Source organism: Hyla sarda, chromosome 3 (genome assembly GCF_029499605.1).
Source record: "Hyla sarda isolate aHylSar1 chromosome 3, aHylSar1.hap1, whole genome shotgun sequence".
In the NCBI taxonomy this organism is placed as follows: domain Eukaryota; kingdom Metazoa; phylum Chordata; class Amphibia; order Anura; family Hylidae; genus Hyla; species Hyla sarda.
In genome coordinates this window covers 52152793-52174762 of record NC_079191.1, presented here as the reverse complement: position 1 = coordinate 52174762, position 21970 = coordinate 52152793, and the positions used below count along the sequence as shown (strand labels likewise).

The window sequence follows — 21970 nt, the reverse complement described above, 5'->3', positions numbered from 1 at the left end:
ACCATACAGGACATGAACTCATAATAATTGCATTAAATACTGAGGGCCAGTGCTAGACTATTTTGCACTGTAGGGAAGACCAGCTACTTGCAAATACCCCCCTACCCCCTCCTACAGTTTGGAGATGCAGTGCAAGAGGAAAGGACACAGAAAATGACAACCCTTGAAAGAATATGTGAGACAGAGAAGGGATGCCATTCAGGAGAGGAGGGGACCCCTATGGAGGAAAGGGAATGCCTATCCAGCACAATGGTAGAAGATCAGTCTGACCTGGCATAGAAAGGGAGACCCGGCAAAGATGCAAGACTCAATCGGTTGGCCCAAGGACTGACAAGTAGATTGTCAGTCCAGGCCTGAGTGGGGAAGCCAGCTGGCTGCACCTTAGGTGGCAGTTCACTCTAGGCAGCTGCTTTTATGCTTAGTGGTAGCACCGGTTCTGAATACACTAAATTATTGTCATTGTAATACAATATATTTTTTTATAAATCAATGCTTAAAGGGGAACTCAGGTACATAACTACAGGATAGTGAATAAGTGTCTGATTGCGGGGGGTCGACGGCTTGGACCCCCGCTATCTCCTGTCTGGTAACCTGGCTCTCCCCATGAACGGAGCGATCTCCACTCCATGCATGGATTATTGTCAACCACCACACACAGCAGTGGCCAAAACAGTGCTTGTGTATCTCCGACTCTCCCATAGAGATACATGAAGGGTTGTGTTGGCCACTACTTTGTGTGGTGGTCGGCAGTAAACCATACATGAGGACAGCCATGGTGCCGGGCAGAGGATCGTGCTGGTCCCAGCAGTTGGAACCCCCACGATCACACACTAATACCCTATCCTGTGGATAGAGGATAAGAACGTATGCACAAGGATTCCTCTTTAAATAAATAGACCTTACTGGTACTTGATTGACTCCAAACTCAGCTTATTATTATTATGTAGTGTAGGCCCACCTAAGGATCTGTTCTACAAGACTGATCCTGGTCCAATGACCAATGAAAGCCAAGTTGTGACTGTTCAGTAGTTTTTCTTTATAAGCTTTTGAGTTGTGTTTGTGCTTTTATTATATCTCTCGTTTGTCTAGAGTTAAGTGATTGAAAATTGTTTATCTCTGTCATCCTAAATGCAGAAGAGAGGTGCAATAGAGACAACAGCTGGTAAGACAAAGATGATTTGACTATAGTAAAATTCACCTTGGAAACTGCAGCCCATCTGTACATTTTTTCTTATCATGGATTATTTCTGCACTCTATATAATGAGAATCCCATTAACAGACAGTATCACAAGTACAGTTACATACCTGGATTTCCCGGTAGCTTGATCAATGATGCATAGATCTGAAAAGATAAAAATAGATTTCTCTTGGTGCCCTCTGGGGAGTTAGCTGGATAAGTTCATAATTTACTCCACGTGAGGACTCAATGATTGTAATAATACAAGATCTTCTCTAACTTTTAGTGGATATACAAATAATCTAAGAGAACCAACGAGCCACGTGAGTAAAATCCTGATTCAAAAAGCCCTTCTAACATTTGTTTAAATTAGTTTAATGTTTTTTTGTTTTTTTTTTTTTGATTTCTCGGTCTGTCCCCATAGTATCATTTGCAGCTCAGTGTTGTCATGGGAAACTTGGTTTCAGGAAATTTGCATCTGAGTCTTGCTCATAAATAAACTTGAATATTACTCTCATAACTCTTCTAGAGCAACTGCCAATAGAAAACATATGGGGTGATATTCACTTCCTGGTTCTATTTCAGCACACAGGAAATGACCACTCAGCCAATCACTGATCTTAACAGTCATCCACCTCAGCCAGTGATTGGCTAAATAGGCATGTTGGGACCGGACTAGGAAGTGGAGATCAACAGTAGCCCAGTGAGTTCTGGAATGACATGGATAACTAAGAAAAGTAATATTTACTTTATTATTTTTAAGCTCCTTTTTTACTTTTGTGTTACCCTACCAGACAACCCATTTAAAGTGTCTCTGCTGGAGCCTGATTTCCATTAAAGGATATCCCCATCAGGAATTTGCCAGCAATATCCCATAGGCCCCCGGTGACCTGTGTACAGGCGATGGAGGTGGCTGGGAATCCAAAAACAGCTGGCGTGGGTAAGTTCTGAAATTTGCGTAACTCCCATTGATTTTAATGGGAGTTGCATAAACGGTGTAGGCCCATGACTTATGCTGTTTATGTAACTATTGATTTAAACAGTGTAGCTCGAAGAGCTACACCATTTGTGCAACTATGTCAATGTGAGATACACAAATTCCCTTACTCAACCTCTTCAGCTATTTTTGGCTTCCTGACCACCTCTGGTTCCTGTAGACAGGTCGGAGGGGGCAGGGAGACATATTTTACTAGGGTGAAAACACCGCTTTAAACCCATATCCCGACAATTGATGTATAAGTATGTCAAAATGGATCTAATCAGCTTGACATGCTCCATACTCAATGGATGCCGGCTGCTACCTGCTGCTGACACCCACTCTTAGTGAACAGCCTCAGAGATCATTTTGATGTCATATATTTAACTTCTAGATGCTGCAGTCAATAGATTCTAGGGAGCTGTGGGTGACAACTATATGTCATTATATTAGTGCCAACAGGGATGCCCAGCTTAGTTTACATAATATGTATGGAGTGAAACATGTTAGATGCAATCCTCAAGTCACGCCAATCCTCAATCTTTTATCTATAGGTATATTTAAAAAATATAACTAATGCCCAAGCCCATCTATAAGTAAATTAGTTTTTCTGTTTATTAAATCTCCTTTATGTGACAACTTGGTTTAATTTGACATTTTTCCTTCAATAATACCAATGGCAAAAAATGCTGAAAAACTACATAAGAATATTTTGTAAAGTTACTAATGAAACACCTAAAAAAAACTGAAGAAAAAGCTTCTAATTTCAATACACACATATAGTGAAGCATTATTTAGTACAGGCAAGAACCGCTCAAAACCCCTGTGGTTTTCCTGAACCCAATTTAGATCACTAGATCCCTATGGTGATGTAAATTAAGTTCAGTAGAGACGTGGGGGGTGGGTGAATGGGGGGGGGGGGGGGGGCTGCAGAGTTCAGGTGGGGCCACTAGGAAAATTGCAGTTATGACAAAGCAGAACAGTAGAAATCCACGGGAATGTTATAATCTTAACATTAGTTAATTTAGTGAGTTATTTTGGATGAAATGTAAATATTGTATAAAAAATAAGAAAAGTAAAACCATGAGACAAACTGCTTTAACTGTCATTTATAAATTACAATTATAGTATTACATATATTACGGTAATATAATACAGTATGTACAATTACAAAATAATATTTTTCCTACATTAAACATGCTTGTCAATAAAAAAAAATATAAATGTTATGTCTGCTGAAATACAGAGGCAAAATATATAACTTTTTGTGCATCATTAAGGCTCAGACATGCCAGCTTATTATTATGGGTTAACAAACAACAACAAAAAACGTGGTCTCAAATGGCTGGAGGTGCTCAACCTCAAATGCAGTTGTGCATATATACTGGGGGAGCAGATCCTGCCCTTGTAGTCCGTTGCTAGGGGCGATCCCCAGCATAAAAATGCATACAATGGAGGATGCCTGCAGTGGACTACAAGTGCCACAATAGAATCCTACACCAGGTAAACGGTGTGGATGTGTAACAATTAGAATACAATACAGAAAAGTAGGTGCACTACTGTGGTAGATGTATACAATGACATTGGCTAATCCCTCAACACTGATGTTAAAATTGAGACATTCGCCAAAGTATCCTTATATTAAGGACACACCAGAGCCCGCACACCAACGCCAAGGTTTCTCAGATGGCACGGGACCTAACGCTAACCTACCTGTGCATAATAAGGCACCTGTGAGGCCATGCACCTATATCAGCCAACTTGGGTGGGGCTTGTAGCCTCTCTCCCCCCTTCCATTGTATGTGTGCTTAGTCACGCTGGAGGGAACTGGGAGCAGGCTACATGTCGACCTAGTGCTGCTGTAATTGCCCACTGGCCCCTGGTTTTTGCTTATTACGCACAGGTAGGTTAGCGTTAGGTCCCGTGCCATCTGAGAAACCTTGGCGTTGGTGTGCGGGCTCTGGTGTGTCCTTAATATAAGGATACACTGGCGAATGTCTCAATTTTAACATCAGTGTTGAGGGATTAGCCAATGTCATTGTATACATCTACCACAGTAGTGCACCTACTTTTCTGTATTGTATTATGGGTTAACCCCTTGGTGACGGAGGGTTTTTCCGTTTTTGCACTTTTGTTTTTTCCTCCTTACCTTTAAAAAATCATAACCTTTTCAATTTTGCACCTAAAAATCCATATTATGGCTTATTTTTTGCGCCACCAATTGTACTTTGTAATGACATCAGTCATTTTACGCAAAAATCTACGGCAAAATGGGAAAAGAATAGTTGTGAGACTAAAAAAAAAATTTTAGAAAAAATGCCTTTTTGTAACTTTTGGGGGCTTCCGTTTCTACGCAGTATATTTATAGGGACAAATGACACCTTATCTCTATTCTGTAGGTCCATACGATTAAAATGATACCCTACTTATATAAGTTTGATTTTGTCATACTTCTGGAAAAAATCATAACTACATGCAGGAAAATGTATACGTTTAAAATTGTCATTTTCTGACTCCTATAACTTTTTTATTTTCCGCGTATGGGGCGGTATGAGGGCTCATGTTTTGCACTGTGATCTGAAGTTTTTAGCGGTACCATTTTTGTATTGATCAGACTTTTTGATCAATTTTTATTCATTTTTTCATTAAATAAAAGCTGACCAAAAATATGCTATTTTGGACTTTGGAATTTTTTTGCGCATACACCAATGACCGTGCGGTTTAATTAACTATATTTTTTTTATAATTCAGACATTTCCGCACGCGACGATATCACATATGTTTATTTATATATTTTTTTTTTTAAATGGGGAAGGGGAGTGATTCAAACTTTTATTAGGGAAGGGGTTAATTGATCTTTATTAACTTTTTTTTTGCAATGTTATAGCTCCCATAGGGGGCTATAACACTGCACACACTGATCTTTTACATTGTTCAATGGTTTCTCATAGGAAACCATTGATCAATGATTCTGCCGCTTGACTGCTCATGCCTGTATCTCAGGCACTGAGCAGCCATTCGGTGATCGGACACCAAGAGGCAGGTAAGGGGACCCTCCTGCTGTTCTACAGCTGTTCGGGATGCCGCGATTTAACCGCAGCAATCCCGAACAGCCCCTTGAGTTAACCGGCATTAGTTTATTTTCACTTTGGATGCGGCGTTCAACTTTGCCGCGTCTAAAGGGTTAATGCCGCGTCTAAAGGGTTAATGCCGCGTCTAAAGGGTTATTAGCGCGGCACCGCGATCAGTGCCACGCGCTATTGGCCAGGCATCCTGGCAGTTGTTAGAGGCCAGACCCAATCCGCTATGACGCGGGGCCATGGCGTAGCCCCGCATTATAGAAAGGGAGTGGGCGTACAGGGTTTTTTTTTTTTTAAATCAACTGGTGCCATAAAGTTATACAGATTTGTAAAATTACTTCTATTTAAAAATGTCAATCCTTCCAGCACTTATCAGCTGCTGTATGGTACAGAGGAAGTTGTGTAGTTCTTTTTAGTCTGACCACAGTGCTCTCTGCTGACACCTCCGTCCATGTCAGGAACTGTCCAGAGCTGGACCAAATCCCCATAGCAAACGTCTGCTGCTCCGGACAGTTGGGTAATATGCTGGTTAAAAAAACTTCTGACATGTTAAAATTTCTCTGTGCTAAAGACCTCCAGAAATCACTAGATAAATTAAGAGAAGCATGTGGCTGTGCCCCTCATTTCTTGGCACTCTGATTGATCCATCTTGTTGCAGGGGACGTGCTCCATGGACTTACATTATGTCGCGTACTTAAAACCTTTTTTCACCTGTACAGCACCCAAGAATTAATGATGATTTAAAATATTTTTGATAACTTTTTTTTTGCGATTTAAAGACTATTTTTGCTGTTACTTTTGTATTATTTCTTTGGTGAATGCACAACTCACTAGCTGACAATTACATTTTCAATTTTCTAGCTGACAATGACATTTCCAACGATTTTTTCTTCTGCAGAGTGCACGTAAGTCTTTCCCTTGGGTATCTGTTCTCTTAACACTCTGTTCACACCTTGCAGATATGTTGGTGGGAATTATTTTGAAATTAATTGGGAAAAACTGCAGCAAATCTGTAGCATACCTTCCATTTGTGATCATACCCTAAGTTTATATATCACAATTTTAGGGAAAGCCCCTCAGGACTACCCTAAACTAGAGACTGCCTACAGTCTTGTTAAAACTTAGCTTTTATTTATTCTTTATGTAAACAAGGAACTTAAAGTGCTTGTGGTATGTACAGTGAAGAAATAGGTGGGGGGGGGGGTTGGATTAAAAATCCGGCCAGCCCAAGTGCGTGCACTTAAGTGCAAATTTGCCGCTTGGGATGCTGATATTAAAATAATGCAAATAATTAAATAATTATTTTAATATCGGCATTCCCAGAGGCACAATAAATACCGGTACTTTTCAGCAGTGCTCCAGTGTTCCGCTGCGACTGAGAGGTGCGGCGGCGCTGCCGGTAGCGGTACACTGATAAACTGCTCATTTGGTCTAAATGACAAGCAAATTTGCACTTAAGTGCACGCACTCGGGCTGGCCGGATTTTTAATCCCCCCCCCCCCCCCCCTATTTCTTCACTGTACATACCACAAGCACTTTAAGTTCCTCGTTTACACAAAGAATAAATAAAAGCTAAGTTTTAACAAGACGGTAGGCAGTCTCTAGTTTAGGGCAGTCCTGAGGGGCTTGTCCCTAAAATTGTGATATATATATATATATATATTATTTGCCCTGAGACTCCTAGGGGATTAATTTGGTGTTGTTGGTTCATACCCTAAGTTTAAGAAAAGTCTGTCAGAGAGTTGTATGTGTTTTGGCCAGTTTTGAGCTCAGGGAGTAGTAGCAGCAGGAAAAGGTAGGAGGTTATACATAGCTGCTTAGAGCATGGAGAGTTGGGGAACATACATAGAGGGCAGCTCGCACAGGCTGTAGATAGGGAGGAAAGCAGAAATGAGGCAGTTTGCATTGGAGAATCACACAGGCTACAGACATTAAGGAAAGCAGATGTGAGAGAGATTGTAAGAGAGAATCACACAGGCTGTAGAAAGGGAGGAAAGCAGATATTAGTCAGTCCATAAGGGAGAATCACACAGGCTGTGGAAAGTGAGGAAAGCAGATTTAAGGCAGAAAATGTCTTGTAGAGCTCCCAGCAGTCATATTTATGGATAATGGTCTGCACACCAAGCGGCTTGGAGAGGTGTAGTGGTCAGGTGTATGATGTGTACCGCCTATACACAGTCCTATTAAAGGGTACTGTAGATGCAAGATGTGTTCATATAATCATCATCACAAGGAGAAATGAGGAAAATGTAGCACTCACCTCAAATCTTGTAGCTGGCAAAGTTCTTTATTAGACTTCGGAGGGATTAACACATCGGGGGAGGCAAGACAGGTGGTGCGGGGGAGGGGGGTTACAAACAACGGGCGACGGTCCGTATCACGCTTTGCGTGGTTGTGCTTCATCAGGCCCCTGATCAGATATAAGGCAGTTTACAATAGAGAATCACACAGGCTACAGATACGGAGTAGAGCAGATATAAGGCAGTTTGTAAGGGAGAATCACACAGGCTGTAGAAAGAGAGGAAAGCACATATGAGGCAGTTTGTTAGGGAGAAAAGCAGATATGAGGCAATTTGCAATGGATAATCACCCAGGCTACAGACAAGGAGGAAAGCAGATATGAGGCAGTTTGCAAGGGAGAGTCACACAGGCTGTGTACAAGGTAGAAACAAAGCAGAACATGGCCACAAACTCCAAACTCCTGATCACGCAGCCAGCCTCTATTACAAGGATCCCATATCCTCATGAGCAAAATATTCACCTAGGGAGAGGCTGCAAACTGCATATCAAGGGTTTGGAATTCAGACTCAAACATACTGCAATATTTTTCACTTGAGGTAAGCACCAGCATATGTAAAAAAAAAATTTAAAAAAATCCATGTGTAAGGTATCCAAAGCAAAATGTTTTTGGAGCATTTATTTAAATGCATCACAGTATGTTAATGTATACTGTTCTTCTCCATAGACCTTTTAACATACCTTTAAAATGTCTTTAAAATGCTTGTACGGAAAAGAGATACCATAAAAAAGACACTAAAGTGCATTTCAAACAAAATATACCGCATTTTAAAACTGCTCAGATGTACAGATGTAAATGAATGTATAAGATGCCTATAAATAGCCCCATCAATAATGAATTCCTCCTTCACAATTTCATCCAGCAAAAGCGAAGTCAGTCTGGGCCATGTCTCCAATCAAGATGTTGAGTCATACAGAATGTATTACTCATTATTCCTTTGAGTTTCCTGAGGCTTATGTCTCCCTGTAATATCCCTTAGTGCAGTGCATGTGTCTATGGAGCCTTCATCTCTCTCCACCGCTCTCCTTACACTTGATAATGTAAGTTATCAATGTACCTGGAAGCATTTAACTGTGACTCATCAGAGCAGATGTTTTATGTAAAACCAGCGACAACACAATATAAATCCTTTTCCAGCTGATAAAGAGAGAACGTATGACCTGCTGCTGGCAAAAAAATTAACAGTTTGTTGGCAGATGACAAAAAATATTTCAGGTTAATAATTTTTTTCTTTAGCCTAGTTAAATGGATAAAATATAACAGGATTTTTCAATTTACCGAAAAAGGAATTTACAATGCACTTGGAAAGTCTTCAGACCCTTTCACTTTTTCACATTTTGTTAAGGCCTTGTGCTAAAATAAAATAAAAATAAAATTCCCTATCATTCAGCACTCAATACAAACTGATAACAGAATGTAAAAAAAAAAAATCTAATTTATTTAAAAAGAAAAACTAAAAGATTGCATTGACTTAGAATAAGTATTCAGAACCGGCTGCTACCAGGACACATTTAACTCTGCTGCATCTTTACCATAAGGATGCTTAAAGGAGTACTTCAGTGGAAAAATGTTTTATTTTTTTTTTATTTATTTTTTTAAATCAACTGAAGTTATACAGATTTGTAAATTACTTCTATTAAAAAATCTTAATTCTTCCAGTACTTATCAGCTGCTGTATGCTCCAGAGGAAGTTGTGTAGTTCTTTCCAGCCTGATCACACTGCTCTCTGCCTACACCTCTGTTCATTTCAGGAACTGTCCAGAGCAGGAGAGGATTGCTATGGGGATTTGCATGTACTCTGGACAGTTCCTGATATGGACAGAGGTGTCAGCAGAGAGCACTGTGGTCAGATATAAAAGAACAACTCAACTTCCTATGTAGCATAGAGCAGCTGATAAGTACTGGAAGGATTAAGGTTTTTTAATAGAAGTAATTTACTTTTCTGGCACTAGTTGATTTGAGAAGAAAAAAAATTTTTTTCACCGGAGTACCCCTTTAACCCTTTCTGGGCTGAATCTCCTGCTGTCGATCTGCACCACTACTACTACTGACTTTTTAACCCTCATTGGACTTTTTGGTGTCTATTTCTATTACCACAAGGCTGTTGACCTGTTGCCCCAGCCTCACATCTGCCTGTATCCCCAATACCTGGCATCAGGAAGGTCTGGAATGTCTGGAATGCCTGGTCTGCCATTACTTATACTGGAAGCACTCTTAGGGTAGTGACCTGCCATTCTGTAGCCACAGTATCCAACTTATGTATACTGGAGCTCAATAAAGGGTAAAAATCTAGAATATATTTAGATTCCACTCCCAAGTTTGACCCTAAGTCAAGTAATGTAAGCTAAAACTGGGTCCACATACATTGGGGTTTTACAAAAGCCCAGATTGGTGAAGTGCTGAAGTAATGATTGACCTTCTGGACATTTCCCCCATCTGTACATGGGATCTTTGAAGTCCCTTTTTTTTTTTTTACTAAGGCCATTCTCTCCCTATTACTTAGTTTAAAGGGGTAGCCAGCCTTAGAAAGAGTCCCTAGAAAGAGTCAAAACATCTTCCATTTACGAATTGTGGAGGCCACTGTGCTCTTGGGAAGTTTCCATGCAGCAGAAATATTTTTGTACCCATATCCAGATCTGTTCTTTTACACAATCCTGTCTCTGAGCTCTATTGGCAGCCTTTTTACCTCATGACTTTGGCTGGAAGGTGACTAGGTGACTATGGCCTCTGTTTATTTTCACACCACTGCCTTCCATATATACATTCTTTTCTATCCCAGGACAACCCTTCCAAGGTATCCATACGCATGAGACTGCTGTTGGCCGATCACTCTTTCAGCTGACAGCTATCTCTCTTGATCCCTCCATACACATGAACACTCTACTAGGCCGAACATTCATTCTTTAGAATGTGCTTGGCAGGGTAAGCCACTTTCATACTTCTCTCGCTTATCTTGACGAATTATCTGCTGGGGGAGAGTTGGGGGCCAGTGTTACGCCGAGCGCTCCGGGTCCCCGCTCCTCCCCGGAGCGCTCGCAACATCCTCGCAATTGCAGCGCCCCGGTCAGACCTGCTGACCGGGTGCGCTGCGATACCTCTCCCAGCCGGGATGCGATTCGCGATGCGGGTGGCGCCCGCTCGCGATGCGCACCCCGGCTCCCGTACCTGACTCGCTCTCCGTCGGTCCTGTCCCAGCGCGCGCGGCCCCGCTCCTTAGGGCGCGCGCGCGCCGGGTCTCTGCGATTTAAAGGGCCACTGCGCCACTGATTGGCGCAGTTGGCTCAATTAGTGTGTTCACCTGTGCACTCCCTATTTATACCTCACTTCCCCTGCACTCCCTCGCCGGATCTTGTTGCCATTGTGCCAGTGAAAGCGTTCCTTGTGTGTTCCCAGCCTGTGTTCCAGACCTCCTGCCGTTGCCCCTGACTACGATCCTTGCTGCCTGCCCCGACCTTCTGCTACGTCCGACCTTGCTCTTGTCTACTCCCTTGTACCGCGCCTATCTTCAGCAGTCAGAGAGGTTGAGACGTTGCTAGTGGATACGACCTGGTTGCTACCGCCGCTGCAAGACCATCCCGCTTTGCGGCGGGCTCTGGTGAATACCAGTAGCAACTTAGAACCGGTCCACCAGCACGGTCCACGCCAATCCCTCTCTGGCACAGAGGATCCACCTCCTGCCAGCCGAATCGTGACAGTAGATCCGGCCATGGATCCCGCTGAAGTTCCACTGCCAGTTGTCGCTGACCTCACCACGGTGGTCGCCCAGCAGTCGCAACAGATAGCGCAACAAGGCCACCAGCTGTCTCAACTGACCGTGATGCTACAGCAGCTACTACCACAGCTTCAGCAATCATCTCCTCCGCCAGCTCCTGCACCTCCTCCGCAGCGAGTGGCCGCTTCCGGCCTACGACTATCCTTGCCGGATAAATTTGATGGGGACTCTAAGTTTTGCCGTGGCTTTCTTTCACAATGTTCCCTGCACTTGGAGATGATGTCGGACCAGTTTCCTACTGAATGGTCTAAGGTGGCTTTCGTAGTCAGCCTTCTGTCTGGGAAAGCTCTGTCATGGGCCACACCGCTCTGGGACCGCAATGACCCCGTCACTGCCTCTGTACACTCCTTCTTCACGGAGATTCGAAGTGTCTTTGAGGAACCTGCCCGAGCCTCTTCTGCTGAGACTGCCCTGCTGAACCTGGTCCAGGGTAATTCTTCCGTTGGCGAGTACGCCATCCAATTCCGTACTCTTGCCTCCGAACTATCCTGGAATAATGAGGCCCTCTGCGCGACCTTTAAAAAAGGCCTATCCAGCAACATTAAAGATGTTCTGGCCTGCTAACCTGCATGAACTTATTCATCTAGCCACTCGCATTGACATGCGTTTTTCCGAAAGGCGTCAGGAGCTCCGCCAGGATATGGACTTTGTTCGCACGAGGCGTTTTTTCTCCCCGGCTCCTCTCTCCTCTGGTCCTCTGCAATCCGTTCCTGTGCCTCCCGCCGTGGAGGCTATGCAAGTTGACCACTCTCGCTTGACACCTCAAGAGAGGACACGACGCCGCATGGAGAATCTGTGCCTGTACTGTGCCGGTACCGAACACTTCCTGAAGGATTGTCCTATCCGTCCTCCCCGCCTGGAAAGACGTACGCTGACTCCGCACAAAGGTGAGACAGTTCTTGATGTCAACTCTGCTTCTCCACGCCTTACTGTGCCTGTGCGGATATCTTCCTCTACCTTCTCCTTCTCTACCATGGCCTTCTTGGATTCCGGATCTGCAGGAAATTTTATTTTGGCCTCTCTCATCAACAGGTTCAACATCCCGGTGACCAGTCTCGCCAGACCCCTCTACATCAATTGTGTTAACAATGAAAGATTGGACTGTACCGTGCGTTACCGCACGGAACCCCTCCTAATGTGCATCGGACCTCATCACGAAAAAATTGAGTTTTTGGTCCTCTCCAATTGCACTTCCGAAATTCTCCTTGGACTACCGTGGCTTCAACGCCATTCCCCAACCCTTGATTGGTCCACAGGAGAGATCAAGAGCTGGGGTACTTCTTGTTTCAAGGACTGTCTTAAACCGGTTCCCAGTACTCCCTGCCGTGACCCTGTGGTTCCCCCTGTAACCGGTCTCCCTAAGGCTTATATGGACTATGCTGACGTGTTTTGCAAAAAGCAAGCTGAGACTTTACCTCCTCACAGGCCTTATGACTGTCCTATTGACCTCCTCCCAGGCACTACTCCACCCCGGGGCAGAATTTATCCTCTGTCCGCTCCAGAGACTCTTGCTATGTCTGAATACATCCAGGAAAATTTAAAAAAGGGGTTTATCCGCAAATCCTCCTCTCCTGCCGGAGCTGGATTTTTTTTTGTGTCCAAAAAAGATGGCTCCCTACGTCCTTGCATTGATTACCGCGGACTTAATAAAATCACGGTAAAGAACCGCTACCCCCTACCTCTTATCTCAGAACTCTTTGATCGCCTCCAAGGTGCCCACATCTTTACCAAACTGGACTTAAGAGGTGCTTATAATCTCATCCGCATCAGGGAGGGGGACGAATGGAAGACTGCATTTAACACCAGAGATGGACACTTTGAGTATCTGGTCATGCCCTTTGGCCTGTGCAACGCCCCTGCCGTCTTCCAAGACTTTGTTAATGAAATTTTTCGTGATCTCTTATATTCCTGTGTTGTTGTGTATCTGGACGATATTCTGATTTTTTCTGCCAACTTAGAAGAACACCGCCAGCATGTCCGCATGGTTCTTCAGAGACTTCGAGACAATCAACTTTATGCCAAAATGGAGAAATGTCTATTTGAATGTCAATCTCTTCCTTTCCTAGGATACTTGGTCTCTGGCCAGGGACTACAAATGGACCCAGATAAGCTAGCTGCTGTATTAGATTGGCCACGCCCCTCCGGACTCCGTGCTATCCAACGTTTTTTGGGGTTCGCCAATTATTACAGACAATTTATTCCACACTTTTCCACTATTGTGGCTCCTATCGTGGCTTTAACCAAGAAAAATGCCAATCCCAAGTCCTGGTCTCCCCAAGCGGAAGACGCATTTAAACGGCTCAAGTCTGCATTTTCTTCTGCTCCCGTGCTCTCCAGACCTGACCCATCTAAACCCTTCCTATTGGAGGTAGATGCCTCCTCAGTGGGAGCTGGAGCGGTCCTTCTACAAAAAAATTCTTCCGGGCATGCTGTTACTTGTGGTTTTTTTTCTAGGACCTTCTCTCCGGCGGAGAGAAACTACTCCATCGGGGATCGAGAACTACTGGCCATTAAATTGGCACTTGAGGAATGGAGGCATCTGCTGGAGGGATCAAAATTTCCAGTTATCATTTACACCGATCACAAGAATCTCTCCTATCTCCAGTCTGCCCAACGGCTGAACCCTCGCCAGGCCAGGTGGTCGTTGTTCTTTGCCCGTTTTAACTTTGAAATTCATTTCCGCCCTGCCGACAAGAACATTAGGGCTGATGCCCTCTCTCGTTCCTCGGATGCCTCGGAAGTAGAGGTCTCTCCGCAACACATCATTCCTCCTGACTGTCTGATCTCCACTTCTCCAGCCTCCATCAGGCAAACTCCTCCAGGGAAGACCTTCGTTTCTCCACGCCAACGTCTCGGGATTCTCAGATGGGGTCACTCCTCCCACCTCGCAGGCCATGCGGGCATCAAAAAGTCCTTGCAACTCATCTCTCGTTTCTATTGGTGGCCGACTCTGGAGACGGATGTTGTTGATTTTGTGCGGGCCTGTACTGTCTGTGCCCGGGATAAGACTCCCCGCCAGAAGCCTGCTGGTCTCCTTCATCCTCTGCCTGTCCCTGAACAGCCTTGGTCACTGATTGGTATGGACTTTATTACAGACTTACCCCCATCCCGTGGCAACACTGTTGTTTGGGTGGTCGTTGATCGATTTTCCAAGATGGCACATTTTATTCCTCTTCCTGGTCTTCCTTCAGCGCCTCAGTTGGCAAAACAATTTTTTGTACACATTTTTCGTCTTCACGGTTTGCCCACACAGATCGTCTCGGATAGAGGCGTCCAATTCGTGTCTAAATTCTGGAGGGCCCTCTGTAAACAGCTCAAGATTAAATTAAACTTCTCTTCTTCTTATCATCCCCAATCCAATGGGCAAGTAGAAAGAATTAACCAGGTCCTGGGTGACTATTTACGGCATTTTGTTTCCTCCCGCCAGGATGACTGGGCAGATCTTCTACCATGGGCCGAATTCTCATACAACTTCAGAGTCTCTGAATCTTCTGCTAAGTCCCCATTTTTCGTGGTGTACGGCCGTCACCCTCTTCCCCCCCTCCCTACTCCCTTGCCCTCTGGTTTGCCCGCTGTGGATGAAGTGACTCGTGATCTTTCCACCATATGGAAAAAGACCCAAAATTCTCTTTTACAGGCTTCATCCCGCATGAAAAGGTTTGCCGATAAGAAAAGAAGAACTCCCCCCATTTTTGCTCCCGGAGACAAGGTATTGCTCTCCGCTAAATATGTCCGCTTTCGTGTCCCCAGTTACAAACTGGGACCACGCTATCTTGGTCCTTTCAAAGTCTTGTGCCAGATTAATCCTGTCTCTTACAAACTCCTTCTTCCTCCTTCTCTTCGTATTCCCAATGCCTTCCATGTCTCTCTCCTTAAACCACTCATCATCAACCGTTTCTCTCCCAAACTTGTTTCTCCCACTCCTGTTTCCGGTTCTTCTGACATCTTCTCCGTGAAGGAGATACTGGCCTCCAAGACGGTCAGAGGAAAAAGATTTTTTTTGGTAGATTGGGAGGGCTGTGGTCCTGAAAAGAGATCCTGGGAACCTGAGGACAACATCCTAGACAAAAGTCTGGTCCTCAGGTTCTCAGGCTCCAAGAAGAGGGGGAGACCCAAGGGGGGGGGGTACTGTTACGCCGAGCGCTCCGGGTCCCCGCTCCTCCCCGGAGCGCTCGCAACATCCTCGCAATTGCAGCGCCCCGGTCAGACCTGCTGACCGGGTGCGCTGCGATACCTCTCCCAGCCGGGATGCGATTCGCGATGCGGGTGGCGCCCGCTCGCGATGCGCACCCCGGCTCCCGTACCTGACTCGCTCTCCGTCGGTCCTGTCCCGGCGTGCGCGGCCCCGCTCCTTAGGGTGCGCGTGCGCCGGGTCTCTGCGATTTAAAGGGCCACTGCGCCACTGATTGGCGCAGTTGGCTCAATTAGTGTGTTCACCTGTGCACTCCCTATTTATACCTCACTTCCCCTGCACTCCCTCGCCGGATCTTGTTGCCATTGTGCCAGTGAAAGCGTTCCTTGTGTGTTCCCAGCCTGTGTTCCAGACCTCCTGCCGTTGCCCCTGACTACGATCCTTGCTGCCTGCCCCGACCTTCTGCTACGTCCGACCTTGCTCTTGTCTACTCCCTTGTACCGCGCCTATCTTCAGCAGTCAGAGAGGTTGAGCCGTTGCTAGTGGATACGACCTGGTTGCTACCGCCGCTGCAAGACCATCCCGCTTTGCGGCGGGCTCTGGTGAATACCAGTAGCAACTTAGAACCGGTCCACCAGCACGGTCCACGCCAATCCCTCTCTGGCACAGAGGATCCACCTCCTGCCAGCCGAATCGTGACAGCCAGCATACACACAAAATAGTTGTCTCTCCCACCAAAAATTGTGGGTTTGCCTGATACATGTCTAATGTTTATGGTCAAATAGATATGAAAGGTAACAGCATTCCATAAAGAGTTGTGCAAATCCAGGCAGAACTCTGAAGTAGGCATAAAATAAGCATCTCCGACCCCAGCTATTCCCTATGCAACAATGGCGTACACGTACGTATACTTCCTCCAACTCCTTAGAGACTTAGTGTATTACTTTTTATGCGACACGTTTCACGATCGGACCTATAGGTCCGATCGTGAAACGTGTCGCATATTAAGTAATAAAAAACCGAAAGTCACACGGAGCGTCTTGAGTGCATGCACTACTGGCCTGACCTGCGCTGATAAATCTTGTAGGAGTTAGAGGAAGTATTTGTACATTGACTTCAATGAAAAATTTGTGTCGCTGTTTAACGGGCGCAAAATTTTTCCATGCAGATTACAAATTCTAATTGTGTAAGTGAAAAAAGTCACAAATCATGCAGAAACCTTGGCGGCTAGCCACACATGGACTAGTGGCTTATCAAACAGAGAATCTGCAACAAAAATCCAAGGATCAGTCTCACATTTCTGCCAGAGATTGTTATGCAGATTCATGTCCGATTTTTTTCACATCGTTCATGTGAACATGACCTAAGGGGAGTCCCCCCTTCTCTGTATATAATCTGGAATATAAACCTGGCCATGTTATTTATCTCACACTAAATAAACCATTGGATTTGCTCAGAGTGTCTACAAATGACAGCGCAAGAGCAGAACGAGAACAAGAAGAAAAACAAATTACATGATTCCGTTCATTTCCTCCATTATTGTTTGACCCTAAATACTACTGTCTAATGTACGGGATCAGGAGGAGGCGAGCGTTCGGGTTGCATTACATCGTGCTTTCTGCAGGTTAAACTGTGCCCTTGTTCTGAGATATTTATATTTAGATATTAAGAAGCAATATAGGGAAATCCCAAGCAAGATGACAGGAAGCATGAGAGCATTGGTTGCTAGGCAACTCCAGCTAAAGAAGCGATCAATTATAAAGAATCATAGATACAGACAGTCTGGTGCCAACAAGGGAAATAGATACAGCACTACAATAAGTAATACACCCAGGTATTGTGGCTGAGAGCATACTTACAGTTCAATATTCCCGGCATGTGACATCAGCTCCCGGGAATACATGGGGGTTCTGTAGGGCCTAGATTGTATATACTGAAAATTAATGTAATAGACTAAATTACTCATTAATACTGTGAAAAATAAATCCTCATAGAGCTACATCAAAGGAAAAACATTGGTTATAAATATATATGTACAAATCCATAAAGAGGTATTCCGGCATTGTAAAATAATTGGTACATTCTTAGGGATGGTGAATTAAAAAAAAAAAAAAAAAACATACTTTCCTACTACTGGCCTCCCACAGCTCCCCTTTTGGCTCCTTCCAGTCCCCCATTGCTCTGCTCTTCTCTCTGCTTCCAAAATGAGAGGTTGAAGCAGGACTTGCCCGCACAACCAATCACTGGCCATTGCAGTGCCCATCTTGATCAGTGATTGACCAAGTAGACAGGTCCTGCTCCGACCTCTTATGTAGGAAACAAGTAGAAGAGAGGAGTTAAGTTTGACCGAAAGGAGCCAAAACAGGATCTTTGGGGACTGGTGGGGTAGGTAAGTATCATTTTAAAACACCAGAATACACCTTTAGGGCCCCAAGGAGTTGAGATTATTAACCCCTTAAGGACCTTATTATCCTTCTATGGTTCCTGGGTGACTATAACGTGCCTAAGGGTTCTTCATCTAAGATCCTGCATGCTTTCTTTCCATGTTTCTGCTGGGACAGGTGTAAACATCTTAAAAGAAGTAAAAAAGTTGCACTGTAAAAAAAAAAGATGACTCGACACACAGGAATTCCCTCAAAGCCAAATACTGGCTGAGGTAGTCCAAATACTGTGGCTAGTGGCTAAGCAGGCATTGAAAAGTTTTTAGAAGGGCACCAGAAAGCTTAGATCATCAGGGACTAGGATTGTTGGGTAATAATTCAGGTGAGTATCACTTATTTTATGCTTTTAGGACAGCCTGGGCTTTGAAGAAGAAAAAAATATCCATCCTCTTAACAAAGCACCCCTAAGGAGGAGAGTCCAACACAGGTTCTTGCCACCCAAGAGAAAATAAAGTTGCGTACCATCAAGGATGAGCTTCCAAAAGCCTTACAAACCAGTAAATCCACTTGCATTAAAATAAAAAGTCTAGGCTAGCTTTTTCTTGGCTCGCCTAACATCTTCTATATGTATGTAAAAAAAAAAGGTAGACACCAGTTTGTGACCTACATATGTGCATAGGTGCTCCTGGTCTTATGAGCTCAGATCTAGTCTCCATTTCAGCCTGATAAGATATCCAGACATCACTGTTATAAACTCTATGTTCTATTATCTCTACATATTTACTACCTACCATAACCAGTTTTATTCAAAGATTTAGAAACCACAAACTTCCCTTTCGGCTTTGCTCGATATTTTCAGCATGAAAGTCTGTGCTTGAAAATTTGTGCTATAAACATGTGTATTGATTGTCTTGTCTCCATAGAATAAGATATTCATCTTTTCTCCAGCTATCGATCCCTTCTTTCCAAGAGGACTATACAGAAAAAAGCTTTTCTGTAAACATAAAATATATGAGGGTGTACACTCAATACTGAGCTTGTGTCCGTTACAAATGGATGCTTAGCCACTCTTTAAGGGGTATTAAATCTTTTGGGTTCATTCTTTGTTGCAATCTTGATACATTTGCCTGGATAGTGCATACTGGGCATCCTATTACTTAAAAAATCCTAATACTCATAGGATAACATTTAGGGCCCCTAAAAGTAATATTACCATATATACTCAAGTATAAGCCGACCCGAATATATGCCGACGCCCCCAATTTCACCTCAAAAACCCAGGAAAAGTTATTGACTCGACTATAAGCCTAGGGTGGGAAATACATCATCCCCCCATGTATTCATCCAGACTCCCGTCATCATCCAGACCCCCGTCATCATCCCCCCCCCTTCATCATCACCGCCTGTCAATCCCTTCATCAGTGGTCTTCAACCTGCGGACCTCCAGATGTTGCAAAACTACAACTCCCAGCATGCCCGGACAGCCATCGGCTGTCTGGGCATGCTGGGAGTTGTAGTTTTGAAACCTCTGGAGGTCCGCAGATTGAAGACCACTGCGGCCTTTGTCATCATCCAGACCCCCCTTTAGTTTTCTACTCACCTCTCCTCGGTGGGAAGGAAGGGTGAGCTGGTCCGGGCCATCTATGCTGCAGGGACCGTCCGGTGCGGAGGATTAGCCATTCCGGGCTGTCCATTTTCACCAGGGGGGGGGGCCCTCTTCTCCGCTCCCGGCCTTGCCCCGGACTAGTGATGTTGCCTTGACGACGACGCACAGGGACATTCATGCGCGTCCCTGTGCGTCGTCATCAAGGCAACGTCATTAGTCCGGGGCCGGGCCCGGAGCGGAGAAGAGGGCCCCCCCAGTGAAAATGGACAGCCCGGAATGACTAACCCTCCCCAGCGGACGGTCCCTGCAGCAGAGATGGCCCGGACCAGCTCACCCTTCCTTCCCACCGAGGGGAGGTGAGTAGAAAACTAAAGGGGGTGTTTGGATGATGACGAAGGCCACAGTGGTCTTCAACCTGCTGACCTCCAGAGGTTTCACAACTACAACTCCCAGCATGCTGGGAGTTGTAGTTTTGCAACATCTGGAGGTCCGCAGGTTGAAGACCACTGAGAAGGGACTGACAGGCGGAGAGTTCACTCGAGTATAAGCCGAGGGGGGCGTTTTCAGCACGAAAAATCGTGCTGAAAAACTCTGCTTCTACTCGAGTATATACGGTAGTTGTTTTACCTTTGGCAGCAACAAAATCGGTGTTTCGGTGGATAGGCAATGACCGTTTTTGGCCAAAAAGCCCTTTAGGTGTATAAGATGCTGTTTTTAATTCTAAAGTGACAGAAAGCAATTCCTGGGATTGATGGGGCTGTACTGCTTGAGTATTTTTTTGTGAAATATTCTACTCATAAAATGGCATACTCTTTTCCCGCAATATAGTAAAACATTTCAATATTACAAGCTGCAGTTTGTGAATGTTATTATCAATTTATGTTCTGAGGACACATGAATTTTCCACTGTAGCAAAGTACGGGTGACTCATTCCTTTGTTTTAGCAACAGGCACAGCACAAAGACCAGATAAAATATGCAGAAAGGAAAGCGGGATGAAGACACGTGAATCTCGCTGAATTATAGAAGAAGAAAAAAAGGCCGCTTGGTTTTATCTCCTCGAAACTCTGCAAATCTAAGGATGAATAAATGGAAGTAGACAATGCATTTTTCTGTGAAATTACACTTTCAATAATCTGAATTGAACCATTTATTAATACCTCTTTTGCTTTCCGCTATAACACCAGCTGTTTTATGTCGTTTTTTTTGTTTATGATCCTTGTCTTCTCTGGATGTGGCAAACGACTGAGATTACATAATGTTACGACAGAAATTAATTTCCGATCCTCAAACAACCTGCAATTCCTGGTACTTTTATGTGTATCACTTAGCCCTTTTTTTGTTAATTATTATTAATTGTATTAGAACATAAAGGCCCATTACTATAAGTGTTTTGTTTTGCTGGAAGTTTTCCAGATGTATAAATGTTGGTGGATTTCATCCATATCAGAAATGGTGCATTGACATTCAGTATGTGGATTTAATCCAAGTACTATGTATTGGCATACTGTACGGAAGTCTGCTGTACAATGACCTTTCTTTGAGGTATAGAAAATGGCCAATTTTAAAGGGCAGCCATGATATGGAAAGCTGTTGTTATATAGTGTTGATCAAGCAGAAGGTAAAACAACCCCAAGGGAAAAACCTTGCCTAAAAAGAAGCTAAAAGGAGGCATTCAGATAACAATAACTGATCTCTATAGAACTTGTAATATTTAGGTTCTGTCAGCAATGGCAAACTATGTAAGCAGTGCTGTCTTGCCAAACAACTAACACAAACTGTACCCAATGGACTCCACTGACTTATAATGGGGTCCGTCAGGCTCTGGCATGGTGTCCGTCATTTTGACAGAAAGAAGAGTGCAGCATGCTTCCTTTTTAAAATTACATCAAATCTGATGGATCTACCAATGAAGTCTCCTAGTGGTACTGTGGACAGAGCCTAAGGGCTCATTCAAGTGGCCATTGTGTAAATGAAGCTCCATCGGAACAATGGAAGTTGAGCAGAGAAAAAAAATAATGCATGTACTATTTTTTCTCTCGACTCAACTCAAGTAAAATACCAGATTCCCAATGAAACCCATTCAAATAATCTGTCAGGACCTGATGGTGTCAGTTGTGCTTTGACCCATTTTGGGTCCATTCAGCACAAAAATAACGGACCCAGTACGGAACAGAGCATCTGTTATCTTTCAGCCCCAGTTTTGCTATATCCTTCTTTTACAATGGTTCCCAAATATGTTCATAATATTCCATACATGGTCTTACTAGTGTTTTATTAAAGGGGTACTCTTGCGTTTTAAAACTTATGACCAAGAACAGTGCCCTGGCTCATGCATTGAGCAGGGTTGACACACCCCTCCCCCATAACATGAACATACTCATTATTTTGACGGCTGTTTGAAATTACGGCTATTTTTTATACAACGTGTCCTGGCAGCCACTTTTCCATAGACTTTAATACAACACATTGGCCATGATTTATTAATAGTGGTGTGGAGTTTTCTTGTTGGGTTTTTTCCCAACAGGTATTTTTCCACGGTATTTA

At 44.1% G+C, this 21970-nt stretch overlaps 1 long non-coding RNA gene across 1 annotated transcript; it reads left to right on the top strand.

Moving 5' to 3' along the window:
- The first annotated feature begins 1760 nt into the window (after positions 1 to 1760).
- LOC130360555 (uncharacterized) lies at positions 1761 to 20584 on the top strand. The gene is made up of 3 exons (XR_008890704.1): positions 1761 to 1881; positions 1973 to 2118; positions 20369 to 20584. It is a non-coding gene; the product is annotated as an uncharacterized LOC130360555 (long non-coding RNA).
- The last annotated feature ends 1386 nt before the right edge of the window (positions 20585 to 21970 follow it).